This window comes from Sus scrofa, chromosome 4 (genome assembly GCF_054392235.1).
Source record: "Sus scrofa isolate SSC_HxYL_T2T_F1_AM1 chromosome 4, Sscrofa_HxYL_maternal_Yorkshire_Landrace_v2.0, whole genome shotgun sequence".
Lineage (NCBI taxonomy): Eukaryota > Metazoa > Chordata > Mammalia > Artiodactyla > Suidae > Sus > Sus scrofa.
The window spans coordinates 83744050-83750049 of NC_139386.1; positions in this window are offsets into that span (position 1 = coordinate 83744050).

Consider the following 6000-nt stretch of genomic DNA (forward strand, 5'->3'; position numbering starts at 1 on the left):
AGACTCCCTGGAAAAGGCGTCCCCAAGGCTGCGGGGTCTCTTTCCTATGCGTCTGCATACATATACACACACACATACAGGTGCACACACGGATGCACTGTGTACAGATGCACAAACACAGGCACGTCTGTACAGGTGCACACACACATGTGCACCTGTACAGGTGCACACATGAGCACACACCTGTCTCTTTGATATGCAACCTGGAAAGAGAGACCTGGAAAGAGAAGGCTTCTCTGAAGAAACCATCCTCTTGACGAGGATTCCTGCCTCCAGGTTCCAGATCAGCCTCCCGGCGCCTCTCCTCTGCCTCTGGGTGGTTAGAAGGGAATGTGACCTCCGGGAGGGGGAGGGGCAGGCTGGGGGTCAGCGGCCCAAGGGACCCCGGGCTCTTGGACCCTCTGGACCTTCTTCGGGGCCTGGGGCCTTAGCCCAGCTTGGTGACTGAGCCACTGTGGCTTCTGTCAACCTCCCCTCTGGATAATGTGGTAAATGCACAAAATAAATCAGATATAACTAAAGCGATCTAGCCTAGATGGTGCTAGTATTTTTTCGCTAGTAAAATGTGAAGGCACCAATTAATGTAATTATTAAAGCAAATACTGGGATTGGCCCAGCATGACTCTAAAGGCCCCACCATCCTGGGAAGGCTAGCCCCAGACTGGCAGCTCTGAGGATACTGGGCACTGCCCCAGGAAAGACGGGGGAAGAGCTACCTCTAAGCTGAAGCTTCTGCAGCCTTTCACCAGGAATTCAACTTGACAACAGCATTTTACCTGAAACACCTGAATCCCCAATCCCATTAACTCAGGACCTTCACAATACCTGGAGAGCGAACCTGGGCTCCTGCTGGTCCTGTGATCTTGCTCAAGACTGTATCCTTTTTAAGCCTTGATCTGACTGCAAGGACAGTGGGTTACCATCTATGTCACGGAGGAATTCACCTGATTCTGTAAAGGAGAGGCCTTTAGCTTCTCTTCCATATAGACACAATTCACTATTAATTGACATTTCATTGTTTTGTGAGCATAGATTTGAAAAAAAATGTTGAAATCTCAATGGGTCAGAACATAATCGTCATCTCCCAGCAAATGGACACAGAGAAAACAGGACCAGGTTTTAAATCTCTGAATAAGAAATCCCTTCTGGGGTTTCAATTTGGGGATTTAGAAAGACTAAGTTCGCTGTGAAACGTTCCTCAAAACTGTGCGTGGGTGTGGTTCTCTGCTGTCCTGTTTCTGCCCGGAAGACAGCATCCACAATTAGCCACTGGGGACGCTCCCTCCCCCAGGTCTGGGGTCAGTCAGTCATGACCCAGGATGTCTGCTGGGCACGGGTCCCCTTCTAGCCAATGTGATGATGCAGCAGGAAGCTGTCCCGAGTCCCCTTCTACAGGAGGAGACTCAGCCACACCGGCCCCTTTCTGCCTTCTCTCCCAGGCTCCGCACTGAAGAGCTGTGAGGGTCCTGTCCTCCGAGCCCAAGAACGAGGCCAACGCAGAAGCAGAGGTGGAATAGGCCACGGCACCAACCAGCCTGAATATCTTATTCCTCTTTGTTTCTGTTCTCCGACATTTCTCTAGTGTTGGAGTTCTCTCTTACCTGCAGCTTAGTGACTCTTTATGAGTTCTTTCCTGATGCAAAGATCTTAAAGACACCGAAGCAGTGGTCCATGCTCACCTGAAAGCTTTGGTTGCATCTTGAATAGTTCACAGTCAGAGGAAGTGCTCTCAGCAGGTGCAGCCCGGAAGGCGGGTGAGCGGGGTGCGGGCAGCTCCTGGGGACAAAGGCCCGGCCGCCTGATGGATGTGGGGGCACTGTCCCATCCCTCACCTGTGACCACTTGAGAGAGTTCTGAGAAGAGTGTGTCCATCCCTGCTTTATCTCCAACTCCATCTGAGTGCATCTCTTCTAAATTAATAAAACTCTCAACAAGGGATGGGACAGCGAGGTTGGGAAGGTGTCACTTGCACTGTTTGCCGGGTACAGATGTGGACTGGCCACCAGTGTGACCTCCCCAACAGGGACCCACTAGCAGAAGGGCACCTCGGGCACCCAGCAAGTTTAACAATGACATTTGATGAGGAGGATTTCCTGTGTCTCATAAACTCAATTAATTACGCTGTTCTCCTTCTGAAATAGAGGGGGGCCAGGAGCGTGTCCAGGAAGCCTCAGGATCAGAGGCCAGGGGGTCAAAGGTTCAGAAAAAAACAAGAAATGCGTTTTGCTTTAATAATGAGAAATACAAGATCAGGGCGAACTCAAATAAACACACCACAAAACATCCGTTAATACAGTAAAACTTGGAGGAATATAGGAATGCTGCGCTCAAGCACTGAGGGAAAACATTTGCCTGCTCCAGAGACACGGGAGGAATGGAAGAGGTTCCTCTGCATAAAACATGACCTCCGAGTCCTGCCAAGGTCAAGGAGACCCAGGACGTGCAGCCCCTCTGAGGCCGGGCTGGTTGGCCTTGCTCGTCTGGCCCGGTTCCTCCCTATCCTGGATCTCGGCCACTGCTCTGTCTCCCCACCCCCCTCCGCCCTCAGCCCCTTGGTGGACGCCACCCTCCACGCCAGCCCGGCAGGGGAGGGCCCAGCCCAGAATTCCTGCCTCTTAATGGGACCTGGCATCTCATCCCCCACCACCCCGCCCCCAGGTCTGGCTCAGGGAGCCTGAGCACAGATGCACGTCCCTCGGGGTCTCGGAAGTATCTGTCTGTTGCCTGCAGATGCTGCCCCCCGCCGCCTGACTCTCCGAATCCCTCGCTCCCTGGGAACTGTCACAGGCTGCCATCCCTCCACAGGTGAGAGGCTGCCACACGGAAATTCACCCGCAGCTTATGGAGGACACGCTTTTGATGGCCATTTAACATCATAAGTTCAGGACTGAGGACATTAAATCTAAGGCCTTTAGTGAATTAATAATTTTTCAATCTACTGGCAAATATTAAAGTGGTTAAAGCTTCAAACCATCTCCTGAAATAAAAGTCAAAATTGCTCCTTAGGTGTGCAACTGAAAACGCTATACAGCTTCAGAAAGACTGGTACTGTTTTAAAAAACAGGTAGTCATGGAAACAGGAATAGGGTGATGAGAAAGAGGTTTCTCAAGTCTTTTAATACCTAGTAAAGCAGAGTTTCAAGTCAGAGACACGTGAGCACAGCCTAGATTCTGATGACCAAACTCAGAAGAGCAAACGTTGCGAAAGATCACCCAGCATTTTGCGACCCTGGAGGGAGGACAGCCGCACAATTAGGGATATTTTCCCATTTAGCTCAAGTTTCTTCGCAGACCATTTTCTGAAAAGCAAAGTATTTTCCCTGAACACTTTCCAGGCTATGATTTTTCTCTTTCTCCAGGAGACGCTTATTTACATTTTAGAAAAACCTGAGAGACCTGTGTTCAGGACTTTAGCTTTTAGGGAGGAATGGACTGGAGGAAGCACAAATTAACACACTTGTCCCCAAAACTATCAGCTCATCCGTGAAGAAAAATGGCTGAATTCTTCACACGCCTCAAGAAGAAGTGATTATGTAAAGTGATCCGAAATGAATTCGTATTCGTATGAGACGGGCAGCTTTCCTCCGTGTCCTTTACTCTCGGTGTAAATCAGCTCCGGAAACACGCGCGGGCACCTCTGGTCCCCGTGTCTCCAGCAGGAGGCAGTGTGACGTTCCCGAGATGTGCGGCCGGCTAGCCGCAGGGACCCCGAGTCCTCCCTGTGTCCCCTGCGGGCTCCGCGTTCGCTCAAGTCACATCACGATCCAAAACACCAGGGGCTGGAAGGCGGCTGCCCAACCAGCGACGAAGCCTGTGCGCAGCCTCTCAGCAGCTGCACTGTTCCTGCGTCCACGGGCCCCTCTCAGCCAGAACCTTCTGGAACCAGGAGCCTTGACCCAGCGCCACGACGCAAAGGTTCCTGAGTTTGTTTCAGTGTTAGATTGGGCGTCACCGCCCCGTGGCCCCCTGACCTCCCTGCCCGGTTGATCTGATCACCTCCTTAGAGCGTCCAACGCCTGAGCACATGGCACTTTTCAACCAATTTGCACATTAATTCTAAGCTCTACGCTACCGACCCCCGTGACGCCAGTAGTCTGCACTCTTGCTTACAGGCACTCGGGCGTCCTGCCCTGCGCAGTGATCCGCAAGCAGGGGGAGGAGCCTCCCTCTGGGCCGTGCTCTTGCCAGGGGTCCCCGGGCGCCAAGGGCAACAGTCAAGCTGCGGGGCAGTCCCGTGCCCGTCTGTGCCCTGGGGTCCACGCAGGCTGTGATGGAGGCTCTGGACGCAGGACCGAGGGGCAGGAAAGGCCTGGAGCACTGTCAGGTGGAGACACGGGAGGGGACAGGTCCCCCCGAGGGACCCTGGGCACCCAAGCCAGCAGCTCGGGGGAGCAGGTCACTGGGGCAGCAGGAGAAGGGTCGCAGGCCAAACACGGCCATCGAATGCCTTGCGAGCGAATGGTTGGCGTGTTTAGAACGTTCCTGACTTTGTTCTCCTCCTGCAGACACGCAGCTCGCCTGACTGAGCACAGGCACCTGCTCCCGGTCGGATGGAAGCGTTTACTGTCCCCCTTGGGCAGGGCTTCGCTTCCTTCCTTAATGGGAGACAGTTTCCTTGCACTACCGGGCCAGCACCTCCCTGCCCGCGGCCAGTGTTTACGTGGCCAGCATAATCCCTTTTCTTGGCGACCTTGGCCCTGGGGTTGTATTTCTCATGCTCACCCAGTTTTGAATGTGAGATGAAACCCAAGTTAGCGCTTTTCCCCTGAAGCTAGGTGAGTCTAGAAGGCAGCAAAGTTCACTGCAAGGGCCACAAAAACGTGAATTGTTTTCCTCTGCCTTTGAAGAGTTAGTGTCGCTGCAGATTTCACACTTTTATGAGCACTTAAAAGTCTGGATCTGATCTAACTCCTCCCAAATTGGTGAAGTTTCCACCTCTGACAAAACAAAGGGTTACCAGATCAGCAGTTTGAGGAGTGGGCCGCCTGAGGGAAGAGCAAGCTCAAAAGACTTAGGAGACAATGTGAAATTACTGTGCAATCACAACGCCCATAGGTAAGCGCCCTGATTGCATCAAAAATGCTGTGTTTGCAGGATTCACTATCTCAGGAACAGCAGGACTTCTGAAACCCCGGAGGCCCACCCCAGGTGTCCCAGCCTAGTTTAGTTGTCAAGGTAATCATACCTGTCCAAGCTTGTGACCCGCGTGGACCCGGTCCTGCTGGAGTTAGAAGGGGACCGAGACTGAGGGCGTGGGCCTGTCCTGTGTCCGACCCCCTCCCCACCCCCACCCCCACCCCTGCCCCTTCCTCCATCCCAGCCCTACACACTGGGACCTTATCTGATTATCTCCATGTGTTTTTTAAAAGTCGGATTTCCTCTAGCTGGAAAACACATATTGAGGACTCAGAAAAAATCTGGGTTTTTTTGTTGTTGTTGTTTTTGTGTGTTTGTTTGTCTTGTCAGAGCTGTGCCCGCAGCATATGGAGGTTCCCAGGCTAGGGGTCTAATCGGAGCTGTAGCCACTGGCCTACACCACAGCCACAGCAACACAGGATCCAAGCCACATCTGCGACCTACACCGCAGCTCACGGCAATGCTGGATCCTTAACCCACTGAACAAGGCCAGGGATCAAACCTGCAACCTCATGTTTCCTAGTCGGATTCATTAACCACTGAGCCACGACGGGAACTCCAAATCTGGGGGGTTTTTTAAATGAGAATTTTCATCTTTTTTGGCCTTAAGAATAGTTGATGTTCTATTGACCGATATGCTTTTGAGTAAAAAATTTCACACAAATCAGATGTCATTTTTTAAGTCACTACTTCGTCTTACGAGATTTTTTCTCTTACCTACCCCTCCTCTTCCCTTCCACGTCCTGCCTTCTACCCTCTGGCTGCCCTCTGGTCCCAAGCCTTCCAACCCCCCAGTGGGACCACAGAGCTCCAGGTCATTGACCTGATTCTGTATTCAAACCCTCTGACCTAGCCAAACACTGC